Raw genomic sequence first — 19,327 nt, 5'->3', positions numbered from 1 at the left:
GGAATTCGGTTTCAGTACCCTGTCATTTGGTTGCCAGCAGAGCATTGCACCCCATCATATAATTTACCAATTGATTGGTGGAAGGAAGTTCTTCTCTTAGAAGGGTTTAAGGTTCCAGGAACATAAATGGTCGGGGAATACGATCTCACCCGACTTCATGAAGCCCATAGCCTATCCAGCCCAGACCTGCGAAGATGGCGATCTGCACAAGAGTGTGTAGAAGGCTAGTTGGGGGGAGATGTTGGGCACCAAATCAACCTATCTTTTTCCTGCATTTCCACTCCTCTTTTCATCCCTTTTATATTCATTCACATATATTTACTATGTAAAACTATGAGGTAATTCCCCTTTTTTCGTCTCTTGGGATATTTAATTAATGAAGTAGAGTCATGAGGGTTTTTCCTATGCGAACCACTAAAACATGTTATGACCACAGATTCTGGAGCACAGGTGTTGACCTCACGGCATGTCACAGTAGTTCCATGATTCACAGCAGCTGATCGACCACGATGAAACAACATCACTGATTTGCAGATGTTCTCAACCTGTTTTGGATCATTTCTGTTCTTTATCTCTCATCGTTGGTGCTGCGTTGAACTGATGTATATCTTTGTGAATATAGTTTCTAGGTTTTGGGGAGAGATGTTACTCCCCTTTGTACTGTATAAAAGACAAGTCATTCCTGTATGAGGGGTTAGCCAGACCCTAAATTATATTGTAACAACATTGTTCAGATTAATAAAATACAACCCTTTTTGTTGTTCTATCTTTCGCTGTGAGTAATGCAGCCCTGATCAGAGAGTTGGGCCCTTTCTTCTAATCAGGTGTTGCGTGTTTTCTTGTTATATGTGTGTTGTTCATTGCTATGTTTATTTCTTGATTTCTGTTACAGATTCTTTATATCACTGTGAATACCTTTTTAAGTTTTGCAGTTGAGTTTCTATTTCTATTACAACAATGCTTTGATTTGGTAATCACGAACCCTTGGTCAATGACAGATTGTAACCTTGCCCCTGGACACCAAAAATATACACTGAAAATTGTTCATGTCCTGGGAGGTATGACATGTTGTTGAAGGATCATATATAGTTCTAGTGACACACTTGGCATTGATGATCATTACTGACTTGATCATGTATCATTTGAACATAATATGTGGTTTAACCAGAAAATTAAGCATTCAACAAGAATTCATTGTATGATTGAAAAGCCAACTCCATTACAAAAAAATAATTATAGTTCATTTATTTATGTAGTGACTCAATTGTTTACAATATAATTCAACTATACACTATCCACACAAAACATTGCCACAAACCTTGTTAAGTCTATATAACTCATTCATTGATCCCACCATTGATACAAAATACATAAGCAATAAAACCATGGCAATGGAATAAAACCTCTATAAATTTTATATTTATATTAACTATCACTAGCACAAGCTATACACAAGCTCCATATACTTAAATGTAAGAACTTAAACTATGTTAATTCATATTACACTATCTAGCCAATGCCATTATGATAAACATAGTAAATATTGACAATAGAATAACAAACTATCAAATCCATAGTACAATCATAAAATAATATAAACAAAAAAACTATTGTCTAACAACATAACAATAACATCATTTGAAACATCGACTGGAGCGAAGTGAAAAAATGGCGGGCGAACCAGAGGGAAGGAGGTTTGAATGTTGAAAATGGCGGGTTTCGGTTTTTTTCTGCCATGGAAATCAGACTGACGGAGTTAAGGAAGTTAGATTTTACGGGAACAGGAATTTACAGGTCAGAAGGCTCAAGGTTCTACCCGGAGGATCGTTTTACTGTATCACAATCTTTGAATGGATCCAGGTCGTCGTGTAGAGCGGGAGATGGTTCATGAAAGCGAATCAGTGGACATTGAACCAGCTCTAGAAGATCTTCTTGCTTGTTGGGGACATGAAGTATCTGAGAAAAACCTGCAACTCTTCTTTCCAAATAGCGCAGCGGACTCAGTTCTGCTTGACGAGGAGGTGGAAGGAGGTGGTTTGAAAAAAGGCGCTCAGGAAAGGGTACCTGCATCAAACCCTATTTTGAAAAGGCTGCTCCCCAGCCTGTCGAGGTCCTCGTCCAGTGAAGAGGAAGGAGGGGACCCGAAAGGATCCAGAGTAAAGGGACAAACGCGAAGACTAGCCACTGCCTCTGAGTTTGGGGTAAATAGGACGGTTGGGGGGGTGGATGAAGAAAACAGAGACCCTGTTGGAAGGTGCACTGAGCTACATGAGGCAGAAGAAGCCGATGCTCCTGCAAATAATAATCCAGGAGAGGGAGGAACTCAGATGGAGGTTGTGGGAGGGAAGAGAAAGAAGAACAAACCTATCAGAAAAAAGGAGGAGCGGCCTAGCTGCGTTTTTGGAGTGGATATTAGTATAGATCAGGCAATGGAAGCCTCAGAAACCTTCTTAGTTGGCAGAGTTCGTGGTAGAAAGTTCTTGGTAGACTTCATCAAGGATTGGGCGCAGGTAGAATGGAAAGAAGCTCCGGGTCAGCAAGAAGAGATCAAGAATCTAGACAGAGGTTGGTTCTGCATTTGGTTTGGACAAAAGGAGCACGTAGAATGGGTTTTGGAAAAGCACTGGAGTTTCAGGAAAAGGCCAATCTTATTCAGAAGGTGGACGTCCCTGTTTGATGCTCAGAAATAAAAAACGGTGCTGTCACCAGTCTGGGTCAAATTACCGGGTCTCCCTATGCAATTCTGGACTGACTCAACCTTCACTTCAATGGGTAATACTCTGGGGAAGTTTCTCGACATTGATAGAACATATCTTCGAACTCATGATTGGAGTGTTGCCCGTATCCTGGTAAGTTTAAATCCCAGAGAAGGTCTGGTGGATGCTATGAACCTGAAGTATCGAGGTCTAGAGTTCCTATAGACCCTGGACTACGAAAACCTCCCTTTCAGATGCCATCGTTGTCACAAATACGGACATCTGGCCGGGAGTGTCCTCTAGGTCACCGTCGTCGCCGAAGACAAAAGAGAAAAGGAAAAAATCTGGAGGCAAATCAGTGGTTGTTCACCCAGAAAGAAGGGGCTCAGATCAAGGAGAGCGATCCTCAGGCAGAAGTTCAGGGGTTGGGTCCGGAACAAGTGGAGGAAGCTGAACAGGAACAGCCTGGGTGTATAGCAAGTAAGGCTATCTCAACTCCGATGTCTCTCATGGGAACCTCAGCAGTTCCTAAAATGGCAGGGGTGGCCCAGGCTAGTCCGCTTCTATCCCCTCCTTTTTCCATATGCTCTTCTATTGATTTATCTCAAACATGTTGTGATGAGTCTGGCCCCTTCAGGCAGCTCTTGGATGATCTGCCGAATCTGAGGAAGGACCTAGCCTCTTCAGACAATGTTATTATGACTATTCCATCCTCTCCAAAGCTGGCTTCTAGTCCCACGGATGCTGTCTTATCTATTCCTTCTAGTGTCTGGAGCCCTGACCCCCCCTACAATCTCAGATCTTTGGCCACCAGAAAAGGGAAAGGGCTTGTTGTGGGAGGTTTGGAGTTGGACATGGTGACAGCAGGCCCGAGGAAGCCAAGAGGAAGGAAATCAAATCTGTTGAAGGCACAGTTGAAGGCTGTCATTGATATTGCTGGTGGGAAACAGATGTCTCTGCCAGGGGTGCTTAGAGCAAAGCAGACACCCCTTAAGGTTTTCCAATGATCATATTATCCTACAATTGCAGGGGTCTAGCTAGTTTGCCCAAAAAGCTAGCTCTGAAGGATCTGGTCAGAACCAACAAACCTGACATTCTCCTGATTCAAGAAACTCTAGGGAAGGGGGAAGAAGTTACAGGATGTCTCGTCAAGCTCTTTCCGGGTTGGACCTTCCATGCCATTGATGCGAATGGTCATTCGGGAGGAGTGGCTCTGGGCTTCAACGCAAAGTTCCTTCGAGAGATCTCCTCCTGGGGATCGGAAAATGTTTTGGCAGTGGAACTTTATTCCAACGAACTCTGCATCCCGTTTCATATCCTTAATGTCTATGGTCCTGTCTTGGATCGGGAGAGATTCTGGAACTCTTTCTTTGCAAAGTCTTTTCTGTCGCACCCAAATCTTATAGTTGGGGGAGATTTTAATTTTTCTTTGGGGGTGTCAGAATCTTGGGGGGTCAGAGCCAGGGCCGATCCCCTTTCTGATTTCTTTCAAAATAAACTGGCCTCTTCTCACATGGTGGACGTCCCTCTGCTCAAGCTGTGCCCGACGTGGAGGAATCGAAGAATTGCAGAAGAATGGATTGGGAAGAAACTAGATCGATTTCTGCTCAGTGAATCGCTGGCAGAAAATTTACAGGCTTTTAGACATTGGGTTGGGGAAGGTGGTCTATCAGATCATTTCCCTGTCTTCCTGGAAGTGAAAGGAGCTTTCACCAAACCGGGCACCCCCTTTAAATTTAATGCCTCTTGGCTCTCGGATGCAACTTATATCAGTCTATTCCATAACACTTGGAAGAAAGATGCTTTCAATGAAGATGAGAGTCGCAGTCAGAATTTTATGGATAATTTAAAAAGGATGAAGGTCACCTCTAAACAATGGGCCCTCCAAAAGAAACTGAAGGAAGAAGAAACGCTGGAAAATTTTAACTCTGAGATTGCCCTTCTGGAAGCCCCAGGTGGTAATGGCTATGGAACTGTAGAAGCTCGGGCTAGACTACAAGAGTTGGAGAGGGAAAGGAGGAGAATCCTTCAGCAAAGAGAGGAAAGCTGGCGTTTAAAAAGTAGAGCGATCTGGTTGCAGGCGGGGGACGATAACACCAAGTTTTTTCAGAATTATGCTAAAGGAAGGAAAAATTCAAATACTATCTGGGAAATGAAGAAAGCCAATGGTGAACAGGCATGTTCTTTTGAAGATCTGGCCTCATTAGGGGTCAATTTCTTCAAGAATCTTTACAAAGTGACAGAGGAAGCTTCTATTGCAGAAGTTATAAGAGTAGTGCAGTTTTTCCCAAGGTTCATAGAGGAGGAAGGAAATGATTCTATCATGGCGCCTGTTACTAAGGAGGAGGTAGAAGACATCCTCAAGTCAATGCAAAAGGACAAAAGTCTAGGCCGGATGGCTGGACTATCGAATTTTTCCAACACTTTTTTGAATTCATTGGAGACGAGCTAGTGGAAGTTGTGGAAGATTCCAGGCGTACAGGTACAATCCATCATCCCTTCAATGCCACATTTCTAGCCCTCATTCCCAAATCGGATCTCCCGGTTTCTTTTGACGAATTCAGGCCCATTTCACTGTGCACCTGTGTTTACAAAATTATTGCAAAAGTTATTGCCTCCAGGCTTAAACCTGTCCTCTCCAGAAATATTTCACTTGAGCAATTTGGCTTTCTAGACGGTAGACAAATTCATGAAGCAGTCGGAGTGGTGCAAGAAACTCTTCATAGTCTAAAAATTGGGAAAAAAAAGGACCCATTATGAAAATCGATCTATCAAAGGCTTATGATAGAATCAGCTGGCTATATCTCAGGCTTTTGCTAACACATCTGGGTTTTAGGTATGATTTTGTGAGATGGGTTATGAGTTGTGTTTCTTCTTCTTCCATAGTTGCGCTAATCAATGGAGTGGCCTCCAGTTTTTTTAGTCCTGAGTGTGGCCTACATCAAGGTTGTCCACTCTCTCCTCTTTTAATTTTCCTGGCAGCAGACGGCATCAGCCTTATGATTCAGGACGCTAAAAGATAGGGGACTCTCAAAGGCATTGAAGTAGCGGTAAACTTTTGGGTCACCCACCTCCTTTTTGTGGATGACATTATCCTGTTCAGCAATAGAAGTCTCGAGGACTATAGGACGCTCAAGAAGATTTTGGACCTTTTCCTGAAGGCTACAGGTCTCTGCATTAACGAGAGAAAATCCACTCTCACATGTACAGGTATGTCTAGAGAGCTTGTGCACAGAGTGGAGCTGGTCCTAAATTTTGAAGTCAAATTGCTAGAGGATACCTTTAAATACCTGGGGTTCTTTCTGAAGCCCAATAGTTATAGGATCAAAGATTGGAAATGGACACTTGTAAAAATTGAATCCAAACTGAAACACTGGAGTTTCAAGTGGTTGTCCAGGGCAGGAAGGTTAGTGTTAATAAAATTTGTTCTGATGGCAATCCTAGTCTACTGGGCTAGTCTGACTTGGGTTCCCAAAGGAATCTTATCCTCAATTGACAAATTATGCAGTAGGTTCCTTTGGGCGGGGTCCAAGTCAGAGAAAGTTACCCCTTGGATTGCTTGGGATAAAGTGGCTCGTCCTAAAGAGTGGGGAGGTTGGGGTATAAAAAATTTTGATTGCTTCTCCAAATCTTTAGCAGCAAAGCTCAGCTGGAGGCTCATTTCTTCTAAGAACCTGTGGTCTTCTGTTTCTAAAAGAAAATATATTGATCCGCTATCAACGCTAGATTGGATCAGATTGCCGCAAAAGACTTGCAAAAACTCCTCGATGGTTTGGAAAGCTGTGGTCACCTCTGTCAAAATTATAGAGAAGGGCTTGGCTTGGAGTATGGGGGATGGAACTCAGATCAAGCTGGGTAGAGATCCATGGATAGGTTGTACAGAAATTTTCTCTCTTTCTCAGGGGTTGGTTTTGGCTTTAAAAGACAGGGGGCTCTAAACTCTAAATCAGGTGGCTGATCCTCAGGTTTCCTCCATTTAGAGTCAAGGATGGATTCAGGGAAGAGATTTACATTTGGATGAAGAATGGCTGGAGGAATGGGACCTATTCATAAGGGACCTCCTCAACTCCTCAGTCAGGCTCTCTGACTCTTTGGATGAACTCAGATGGGTCTTTGCCCAGAATGGGCTTTATTCCCCAAAGATGGGTTATAAATGGATGATGTCTCAAAAAGGGTGGGAGAATCCAGATTGGTGGTTTAAATTGATTTGGAAGTTAAAAGGGCCAGCCAAATTGAGACTGTTCTTCTGGTGTGTTATGCTCTAGAAAGTCCCTACTTGGGATTTTCTTCAAAAAAGAGGTAGGATTGGTCCGGGATGGTGCCCCCTCTGTAAAGATAGTGTCGAATCAGCTTAGCACCTGTTCCTTTTCTGTCCTTTTAATACTAGCCTTTGGGTCGAAATGTTAAGGTTGCTAAATATTCCTTTCAAATGGGAAGGGCAGGGGCTCTTGGAAGCTTGGTAGAGGTGTTGGAATGAAGACACAAATGATAGAGAGAGATCCATTCCACTTCTCATTACCTGGGGGACTTGTCTTGCTAGGAATCAAGTTATTTTTAAGGATTCTATTTTCCCGATTGGTCGACTTGCCGCAGAAGGAGCTGCTATTTTTGAAAGCATCCTAGTTCCACTAGATCCTCCTACTACCAGAGCTGTTCGCCAAGAATTTATCAGATATATAATGTCGTGGGCTTATTTTGACGGTGCCTCAGATATTAATGGTCGGTATGGGGCTGGTTTGATTATTCATTTATCAGCGGATAAGGTTGTAAAAGCTTCTGTCAATCTTGGATAGGGCTCCAATAAATTTGCAGAATTGAAAGCCCTACACTCCATACTATGTTGGCTTATCCTTAGGAATGTGAGAGAAGTCCAGATCTTTGGGGATTCAATGAACGCTGTGAATTGGTTTAACGGGACTGAACAATGCAGGAATTTCGTCCTGCTCCCTCTGCTTAAAGAAGTCTCACGCCTTAAATGTCGTTTCTCAGAGATTTCTCTCTGCCATATCTACAGGGAAAGAAATTATGAAGCTGATCATCTTTCCAAAGAGGGTGTTGATCAAGATTCGGGGTCCTGGACAGTTTTGGAGGAAGAAAATGGGTTGATTCATCCGCTCGAACAACCCATTTTTGCTTAAGTTTTGATTTAACAGAATCTGTTTTGTTCATGTACATAGTTCGTTTTCTTTTTATTTTTGCTTATACCTCTTTCATGAAGCTTTTCTTCAGGGCTCATGGGCTGTTTCCTTCGAATAGGAGACCCTGGTTGCTGGGAGCCCTCACTGTTTTTGTCTCTAATCTATGATTTCTTTTGGGGACGCTGTTCGCTGTTCTTTTCCTTTGGTCTCTCAGCCTCTATATGTTACCAGATCCTCTCTACGTGAATCAGTTCCTAGGAGGTGTGTTTTCTTAGGTGGAGGCATTTTGCTCCAATTTCTTGGTTGATGATGCTGGTGTGCATCTACTCCTTTGGGTTGTATTGACTATCAGTCGTGACTTCTTTTTTCACCCATCATGGCAAAAAACAAGTCTGTTTGCAATCCTCTGCATACACTTTGTAAAAATCTATTTTTAATAGAAGGTTTGCTAATTTTCCTGTGGAAAAAAAAAACAATAACATCAAATAGAGTGGAAAAAAATAACTAATTGGAAAAAAGAAACCACTACTATTGGAAACAACTCATTTTTTATATTTTGTCTTTAATGTCCTACTTCAGGGAAACTCTAACCAACTCATCTAGCTAGCTTGCCCTAATGAGTTATCCTCGTACATGCTGAGTTGCAAATGTTCATTGGACCAAACTAGGATGAATCACCACCTCTGCCCATATCTAACCAACCTACATAGTTAGAGGATACATTGTTGACCAATGAATATTTCATTTAAGGCGTAGTATCTTCAGCCCTTGCCACACATCTGCACAGTCTTTCAGGCATTTGTGGCATGTGGTGTGTAGTGCCCTGCATCCTCTATGTGATTTCTCCACACTTAGGAAAATTTTCAAACTTTTCCTCCCTTTTCTCATTGTTTTTTCTTATCCCTAATAGTCCCCCAACACTAAACATGGCTCATCCTTGGGCCAATTTGTTGTGGTCGTGCACCAGTGGAAGAAAGAACCTATAAAACCTTCGCCACAATTTTTTCAAACAATTCTTTGGTAGTGTGTGTGATTTCCTTCACTTACTCTACCAATCCTATAGTATTTGCAGTAGTCTTGATAGGCATAAGAGCAATTTGGAACAAAGTTTCATTCTCAGTAATGAATTTGTGCATTGTGATTTTTGCTGCAACAAAATCATCTATGAGTTTCATGGCTTCAACTTGCAACTTTCCACTTTTTGAGCCAGTTATTGTTGCTCCACTCTCAATTGGTTAATCTTTCTTCCCAATTCTGTGCTTTTTTCAATTGCAATGCTACATTTTTCCATGAGTAGAGATATTGAAGCTACATATAGTTTCGTTTTGTTGCTCCGTTGTTTGAATCCTCACCCCAATGTCTTTGCGCTCGACATTATCTTGCATTTTATTCCATAAATCTATGTTGGCCTCATATAATTTGTGCACTCATTTTCAAGATATTGTGCACTCTCAAAATATTTGGAGGCTATCTAAACCCTTTCCCTTCTTTTTACTTCTTATGGCGGAATAGTGGGATTGATCTCCAATTGTAGGTATTCTACCTTTTCGTTTAGGCCATGAACAACCTCTTCAATATTAGGCAATTTCTCCTTTGTGGGAGTGTCAGTTTCCATGGGGACACTTGAAATCTTACTATATATGCTTTGATGGCAATTCATAGTGTCCCTTCTATTTCTTTGGCTTGTTTCATTGCTTCTTCCTATTGTGTGTTTGCTTCTTACAAATCCTTGTCCTCATTACTAAGTTGGATTAAGTCCACCAAGTTTTCTTGTGCATGAAATTATACTTCCTAGGCAATGGAATACTGCTAAGAATTTAAAACATGCATTGGTAACTAAGAAATAATTAGATCTACCTGGGGAAACACTTAAGCCCGTTGTTGGTCATTAGTGGCCATGAATTGTACTGCAACTAGGGGGATGACCAAGGTGTTATGCTTTGCTAAATTCAAGGATGGTTGTGACAGTTTTGGTAAGATCTCCAGTACAAGAGGTGCATTGGTTGTCGTTGTTGTAGTTGTTGGCTCTGTTGCACTAGGTGTAGGAGTAGTTGTCCTAGATTCCTCGATCATTAGATGTGATTTATCTATTTGTTGCTACATATGATCTTGTAATTCCCTCCCGTGCAAGTTTCTCAATGGCTATGATGATAGGGGAAGCTTCTTGCTTCGTCACTTCTTTGATTTGTTGAACTAATTCTCTAGTTCCTCCTCCAAAATAGAAGGTTTTTCAACACTTATTGTCTTGCTCACTTTTCGCTTCTTTCTGACACCCTTCTTTTTACCTTCCAATGGCCTCTCATCACTTCTTGGCACAACTTCCTCTTCCTTGGGTTCCCATTAGGGTGTGTTGGGAAACTCTTGTTCAGGTTCCCATGGCAAAGGTTCTAGGCATTCCTTCGGTTATGGGGCAAAAGACCTTGTTTATTGTGGTCCTTGGAATTCCCCCTTTATGCCATCATCAATTATATGTACCTACAGATGCTCATTAGGGGTTGGTATACATTAACCCACCAACCAACCATTATTATCTGTGACACTACATTCTCATCAAGCTTGTAACAACACTTGCACCATTACTTGTCAAGGTCTACACGTGCATGTACATACATGTGGTGAGGAGTTACATGGAGCATTGTGATTTCCTTATAGGATTCAACAACCTATACCGAAATGTGTGATACCTTGAAAATATCATAATTAATGATTTATTTCCATATATAAAAATTCAAATTTGTATTCATCTAGCTCTTTTTATCATAAGTATACTAGAGTGATCCAAACCATAGCGCAATGAATTTTGTCTTGTTTGGAATAGGAAAGTTGGTATCCCGAGAGACCTGCCATTTTTTCAAAGCAATCAGGATCAATAGCCATGCATAATGGAACTCAACATTCCTATCCTTCGCCTACAAACAATCTTGCATAAATTTATTTAGTAGAAAGGTGATCCATTTCATCTAGACACGTGTGACACATTTTGTTGTAATAGCCACTTCTCCTATAGGTCAATGCTCCTTTTGGCACTTCCTAAGAAACTTACAAGAAATTAATAGCGTGGAAAAATTCACCTACTCATCACTTATAGAGGATATTAATATCCCCCTCCATCCACAAACTGCACTGTATTTTTCTATTACCTCCTTACCAACATCATTTTCATTCTTTTTATCAAATGGATGACCCATAAATCCTAGATATGAGTTATGAATCAATTTCTATAGGCTCATAGATCCACATCTCTATTTCGTACACAACCGAGAGTAATTTAACACAAATATTTACTTCATTACTAGACCAAAATGGGGGATATCTAACAAATTTAAAATACATGATTTATCAACCCCCTTAGTCCATTGTTGAGGTTCACAAACCCGTGGAAGTCTTGGTTGGACTATGATAGTCATGTACTTTACCTGAGCAAATTGGGGAAAATTGTTGGGGTATGTGACAATGTGTTCATTAAATTTCAGCTTGTCGATCGTGTTGAGCATGCCACCTTATTTGATAACACATTTCAGAATTGAAGGTGTTAACAATTTATACTTTGGCTCTTCCAACAATTGAGTTTTTTATTTTGCAACAAGTTGTGGAGGCCGCACACCACTAGCGACTTTTGTCCTTGATTTATTGGGAACTAATGATGAGGCCATTGCATATGTATCTAACAAATACAAAATTCATCTGCAACTACATTTTGATTAGTTTTGTGCTTCACGACTCGCCTTTACTCTTACAAATATGAGACAATGAGAAAAGAACTAGATGAAGTATTAGTGACTTACATGCCTTGTGCACATTTTCAAGAACAATAAATTTTAGTAATCTTGGTTGTATCTTATAATAACTTCACTAGGCATGAACGTCATTTGTGATTCTAGCCATGGTAGAATTCATTCCAAGCAACCTTCCTAACATTGCCGCTAATCTAGGACACATTTTTCTTTAATAAATTTAATGTCCCTTTTAATATATTTCCACAATGCCCATCCACATGGGTGGCACATGCTTTTACTGGTTCCTTTTTCTACAATTTCTTGGTTTCTATTGGCATCATTGACCACTAGATGTAGTCCACTTTTCATGTTATCATTGGTACTACACACTTTCCTTGAATGCTTATACACGTGGTTGTGCAATGTTCTTGGTGCACAGTGTGTTAACCCTTCACTGCAACAAGATATATCTACTTTTCCAAGTTAGCCACATTGTTCCTGCGAACACAAAATTCTTTGGTTTCTCTACTTCACAATGTTGACCTGTGAATGCCAATAAGGTTACAAAAACAAATATTTTTTACCCCTACAAACACATCAACTTTGGAAAGTGGGGCAATTGTCTCTATACAATTTTATTCGGTTCCCATTGACAAGTTCATTGATGGGATCCTCATTCAGTTTCTCCAATTGTACTGTCATTGCATTTGTGACATACTGCATAATATACAATCCAAGCTAATGCATATAAAATTTCCTAGGGTGTTTCATAAATTCGTTGTCATACATCAACACAAGATCATCAACCAGGGATTTCTTTTGCTTGATATGGAAATAATGCCATGCCTTTTCCCTAGCCTTCACCTCCTAATAGGTCAACATTTTTCACCTCCCAAGTTCAATAAATATGGAGAACTAGAAATGAAAAGGTTTGTTACTAAACTACATATAAAAGTATTTTTATAAGAAGAAATCATTTTTCCAAACACGCTTGAAAGCAATATTTCAAAATACAATATTTTCAAACGTTCTATTTTGGTTTGATTTTCTCTACAGGAGCATGTAATGTGAAACTTTATAATTTCAATACATAAAGTTGGTTTTTTAGTAAATTGATATACAATTGTAGTCTAAAACCTCTCTAAAATGACAATTTGAGATACTAAGATTTGGAATAAATTAATGAAATAAATAACACTAATATGATTTTATGGTTATGTAATAGTCTTGGGAGATTGCGTTAGAAAAGATAAACACCAAACAAAAAAACTTAGGAAAAAAGGACAAGCAAACAAAAAGATAACTCCTCGGAGAACCACGTTAAAGAAAAAGTCAACTGTCTAATTAAACAGAACAACATATAAGTGAGAGGAAGAAGCTTACCTTAAGAATGTCATTGCAAACAGTATCACAATAGTCTTTGTACCATTAATATTTTCTCAAGTAATATTGTCAAGTTGGAAGTGATAGGTTTGGAGTTGAAAGTAAGATCACCAAGTGAAATTCTATTCAAGATGGAAAGGTCCTGTTGTCCCCCACCTTGTGAAGAAGGATCATCCCTTTCTCTTTCAATATTCCTATCAAAAGAACCTTTTCTCCTTTTGTCTCCCTCCCTTTAAATTTTCCTTTTCAACTTCTCGTAAAGTGAACCTTTTCTCATTTTCCCTCGCTTTAAATTCATGTTCCCATTCCCTTTCAATTCCCCTCACGAACCTTTCAAAAAAATACTTCTTGTTCGATAGCACCGTAAAACCCTCTATAGTCACTTTCCCTTTTCGTCTCTACATCATCCCCAATTCTTGTTCATAATTTGATCCCTCTTTGATAGGAAGCTACCTTGACTGGACACTCAACCTTCCAAAATATATCCCTTCTCCCCTTGGCTAGTTTGTTTCATAAAGCACTTTGCAATCCATTCCAATATATTTTCTTTATTTGTTAGTGATAAGTAACTAGGTCAAATCCCAATGAGTTTAGGGTAGTTATTTTGACATAAAAGAAATTCTCTAACATGCCAAATAAAATAATCCTTCGTAGGTGACAACATGAAAAAAATGAGTTTAATATTTTTAAGCACTCATTTGCTTTAAAATCAAGTTTAATATCTTTATTTTGAAACTAACATGGAATTTTTTTGGCTCAAGTCTTTCCTGAATATCTGGCGAGCCTCTCATGTCAATAAGATTTTTTATCTCTAGCTTGACCTAGCCATTTATTGAATATATGAAAAGTGTCTTGATGATCTTTTCAATAATAGTGGAAAATTCCTATCATGGACATCTCCAAAGATCATTATCAATCCATAACACGTTGAAATATTCAATGGTCACATTTCCTTTCCTTTTCTGTGTTGTCCCCAATTATCGTTCCATCATTATGGCCTTTTTTATAGCAAGCTCCCTTGATCGGTCACCGACCTTCCAATTAACTCGATTCCTGCTCCTCTAGTCTAGGTTATTTCACAAAGTCATTTGCAATCCATCCCAATAGGATTTTCTTTATTTGTTAGTGGTAGGTCATGAGGTTGAAACCCTATGAATTTAGGGTAGACTTTTGGTCGTTAAATAAAGCCTTTGACATTCCAAACAAAGCCAACACCAATTTACATACTTTTTAGTGTTTGTAAGCTAAAACATCTAGTTTAATACTTTTTACTGTGGAAATCGACCCAAATTTTTTATGGCATGATTCTTTTTGGAATGTGTGGAGAGTTTCTCAACTTTCAAGTCAAGAATGTTTTTCTCAAATCTGGTCCAACTGTTTATGGAATATTTGGAAATCTCTCAAGAATCTTGTCAATAATAGTGGTGAATTCCCCTTATGAACATGTCCATAGACCATTCTTGTCCTATAGTACGTTGAAACCCCTAATGGTCATTTTCACTTCCCACTCCACATCATCCCCAATTCTTGTTCCATAATTATGGCCTTCTTCATAATAATCTCCCTCCATGGTCACTCAACCTTCTAGAATCTATTCCTACTCCCAACCAAATCCATTTCAGGGAGGCCTTTGTAATGCAGTTCAATATGATTTTCTTTATTATCCAATGGTAGTTGGCAAGGTCGAAACTTGGTGAGTCCAAGAGAGCCACTTAAAATCTTTCTTGAATGTATGGGGACCATGTCATATGACTAATGCCTTGTTTGGAGTCCATCCTGGATGTTTATTGAATGTTTGGAAAGTCTCAAAATTCTTCACAACAATAGGGGTGATTTTTGTTTCATAAATTGAAAGGAATAAATAAGTCATTCATTTTTCTCTAGAAATGCTTTAGCTATTAGCTGAAAATGCCACTGAACTCTTCGAGGTGGCGAGTTAGAATCATCTCCTTGTGGGTTCTCTGGTTGGATGAATACGAAGGAGAAGTGTATTTTGCATACATATCCGACTCTTGAACTCTCAAATCAAATGAAAGAAACCTAATGGAAAAGTTTGACACAGTTATATGAAGGATGTGAGATGTCTTTCAGTGATTAATTTTGCATATCATATCTGACCCTTGAACTCTCAAATCAAACGAAAGAAATCTAATGACAACCAGAATTTGATGAGCTAGGGTTACAAGCTTTTCCATTCGGGTAGACCATGGGATTTTTAAATGCAAAGGAAATTTATTTAAAAGTATATTTTTTTTAATCATTTAATATGCAAAATGTGTAGTAATATTTGTACAAATTATTTAAATTAGTAAGGATTTCGTAATTTTTTTTAATAGAGTTTCAGTGATTTTATTATATAAAATTTGGGTGAAACATTTTTAATGTCTTTTAGAAGAGAGTTTAATCTATGAATTAAATTTAGTCTGGAAAGTTTTGCTTATATTAAAATCTAAGTAGTTTTGAACTTCATCCTTCTCAAAATTGTTGAATAGTTGATAATTAAGATGTTATTTGTAATGATTTAAATTATTCCATCGAAGCGGAGGATCATTTATCGTATATTCAATGATAAATCTCAATCTCGTTATGTTACTGATGACAATTATTATATATTATTATGCATGGCATATGTGCTTCTCTTCTCCCCATCACATGTCAAATGTGTTAACCGTATGGAAATCCATGAAAGTAGTATTTAAGAAGGAGGAAATTAATGAATGAATATGAAATCAATCTCTTTGAAATTTTATAAATGGATACGATAATGAATGAAGAAAGATAAGTTCGAAAACATGAACATTTTTTAGTGCATCTGCATGTAATTCCCTTTAAAATTCGCTTTCCAAAGCTATAATAAGTTTGGTCATTATGAATGGGAGTGTGTTTTGGGTTTATTTTAAATCTAGTTGTTCCCTTGGATAGGTAATTAATAAACCTAAACAATAATATTGTGAAACAACTCTAGAGTTGGTAACTTGATTGGTTGGGAGCATGCTCCAATTTACTAAGAATAATTTTAAAAGATATATTTAACTTTTATTACACTCACCTAAAATATACATTCTTGCTAAGTTATAAATTAGTAACATAGGTACTTTAAAACTATAAATATGTGTGTAATGCTTTATAAATAGAATTTATTTACTTATGATAAAGTAAGCATGAAGTGTGAAGTGTAATTGGCCTCTACAAGGCATATTTGAGTGCTGAAGATTGTGAACGTTTAACAAAGAGGTTAAACTTAGATTATGACAACCATTGAATTATGACATATACTCCTCCTATTGGCAACAATATATTTATTTAATAATATACACAACATTATTCATCAAGTTTTAAATAGTGTATGTTTAAATATATTGTAGATATTTTTATTTTAAACATTTTTCTTTAACAAATATATTAAACATTATATATTTAAATTTTAAATATTTTAATCAAATTATTATATATTTTTAAAATTATATATATATATATATATATATATATATATATATATAGATAGATAGATAGATAGATAGATACACACACTTTATTTTTTACTAAGGAACATGGGTTAACTCACTCTAACTAGCATTAATTCATGAAACTGTGAAGTATATTCGAAAAAAATAATATTATACATGTTCTAATGTTATTAATATTGATTAGATAATATTTCGATATTATATAATTAAATAATATTATTTTTAATAAATATATAATAAATATTTAAATGTAAAATATTATTAAATTTATATATAAATATTAAAATATATAACCATATGAATTAAATTAAAACTATTTTACACGTTTATCATATATAAAATTTAAATAACAAATATCCTTTTAATATTAATATTAAATTACTATAAAAAATCAACATAAATTTTCAATGGTATGCAAATATTATTATTATTGAAGTTTTAATAAATTGTATAAATATGATCAAATATATTCTCAAAGTGGGGGCTTTTGTGAGGACTGATTTTGTTCTACTATTTCTAGATTATTCACATAAATATAAAAACATTAAACATCAAACTTTATCATCGTCATCATCATCATATATATATATATATATATATATATATATATATATATATATATATATATATATATATATATATATATATATATATATATATATATATATATATATACATATATATATATATATATATACATACATACATATATATATATGTATATATCTATACATATATATATATATATATATACATACATACATATGTATATATGTATATATCTATATATCTATATATATATATATATGTATGTATATATCTATATATATATATGTATGTATATATCTATATATATATATAGTGGGGATGATAAAAATTGGGCTCTATTGCTTGTATGTGTGTATTTCCATAGAGAGCTTCTCTTAGCTTCAAGAATCATAAATTCTCTACTAACAAGGCCAACCACGTGAAGGTGGAAGCTCATCTGGCCTCCCCCCTCACTTGTAGCCTATAATTACACTACACTCATCACTCCCCAAACCCCACCTTCTATTTTAAATTACATAAAATATGTCATCCACATTCATTCTAAATACATAGATATAAAGGAAACAACATAATAAATATTATACACAATCATCAATGCATATCAAATTTCCATTAATATATGATTGCAGATCAAATTTTGCAAACATAAAAACATTATGCGTAAAATTTTGATTATTACAAAAAATAAGCATCAAAGTTTTAATTATTGCGAGCAAAGAAATTGTAAATACACAGACCCCAAAAATTGTCAAACACAAAAAATGTTGTAAATGCATAAACATATAAGCCTATGTAAACTTTACACATTGGTAAAAAAAATTCACACACACTTTAAAATACAAGTCATACAATATAATTGTAAATACTATTCAAATCAAACTCAAAATACAAGCATACACAAACATAGGAACATCACATATCAATTACACCATAAAAATCTTGTAAATGCATAAGATACAAGCACATGGAGATACTAAGCATTGCCAAATGAAATTTCAAACACATTCCAAAGTGCATATCCAAATGTCATACACAATCATTGTAAATACACAACCATACAAATGAAACTAAAACAACAAACATTACTACAATCATGAATACACATCAAAATACAAGAATACACAAACATAGAAACATCACATATCAATTACACCCTAAAAATATTGTAAATGCATAAGATACAAGCACATGGAGATACTAAGCATTGCCAAATGAAATTTCATACACATTCCAAAGTACATATCCAAATGTCAGACACAATAAATGTAAATACACAACCATACAAATGAAACTAAAACCACAAACATTACTACAATCACGAATACACATCAAAATACAAGAATACACAAACATAGAAACATCACATATCAATTATACCCTAAAAAATTGCTTACCGAAACAGATAAATTCAGCAGGTTATCCAAATTTCTATCTATAAATGAGATGAAAAATAAGAAAATATACCCATCTATGAGGAGTTGATCCAATGGACTGGCGCTGGGGAGAATATAAACAACACACAGTGAATCTGATCCGTGAAGCTGCTGCTCTTCTCGCTGAACATGCCTGTAAATACACGCACTAGGTCCCACTAGCACAGGGATCCACATCGTCCACGCTGCTCATGTTTTCCGTATAGCCGTGCGGGTGGATCGGTGCCAGGTCATCCACCTTCCATTTGTTCATATATTCAAAACAAATAAACGAAGGTCCAGATGTCGTTGACTATTTAACCCAATTGAATCTAAGCTAAGAAAACATATATTTTTGGTCATTTCATTACATGGAATGGAATACCAATCGATCACAAATATAGAAAGCATCAACATGGTTTTATAAAGCCCTGGAGATCATCTCACCATCACTTCAAGGTTTGCGAAGTATGCACTGCTTATCAATTTTTAACCATCACACTGGACGCCCTGAAGTAGAGGTTGAGGATTTATTGGGTACTAAATATTACATTCGCAACCCATCTACATTCGCTTTAAAGATTCTACTGTCAGCAAATTTAAGGGGAAATGGCATGCTACAACATAATTAATAGGAAATGGCCTGCAACAAATATATTTCTTAAAAATATATATGTATTACAAAATATTCATACCTGTCGGTGCTGGCTGAATAAGAGTGGCATCATGCAGCACAATCACTCTGTTTTTTTGACAGAAACACCGTGCAGAGGCTGAACAAGTCTCTCGATCGATCAGAGATAGCAAATGCCCGCACGCCCGCCTCTCTGCAGGGGCTCTCAAGGATGCCTTCGTATACTGTACCAAAATTGGATTCAAAACATTTAGGTGATTACAATTTTAAGGGGGTCATAAATAAAATGATTGGATTCTACTATTTGTATCACAGATTTGGAATTCCCATTG

The sequence above is a fragment of the Pinus tabuliformis genome, chromosome 2_2 (genome assembly GCF_031772625.1).
Source record: "Pinus tabuliformis cultivar Carrire ecotype Pingquan chromosome 2_2, CPIR1, whole genome shotgun sequence".
NCBI classification, from domain to species: Eukaryota; Viridiplantae; Streptophyta; class Pinopsida; order Pinales; family Pinaceae; genus Pinus; species Pinus tabuliformis.
Note: the sequence above shows the minus strand (reverse complement) of the source record.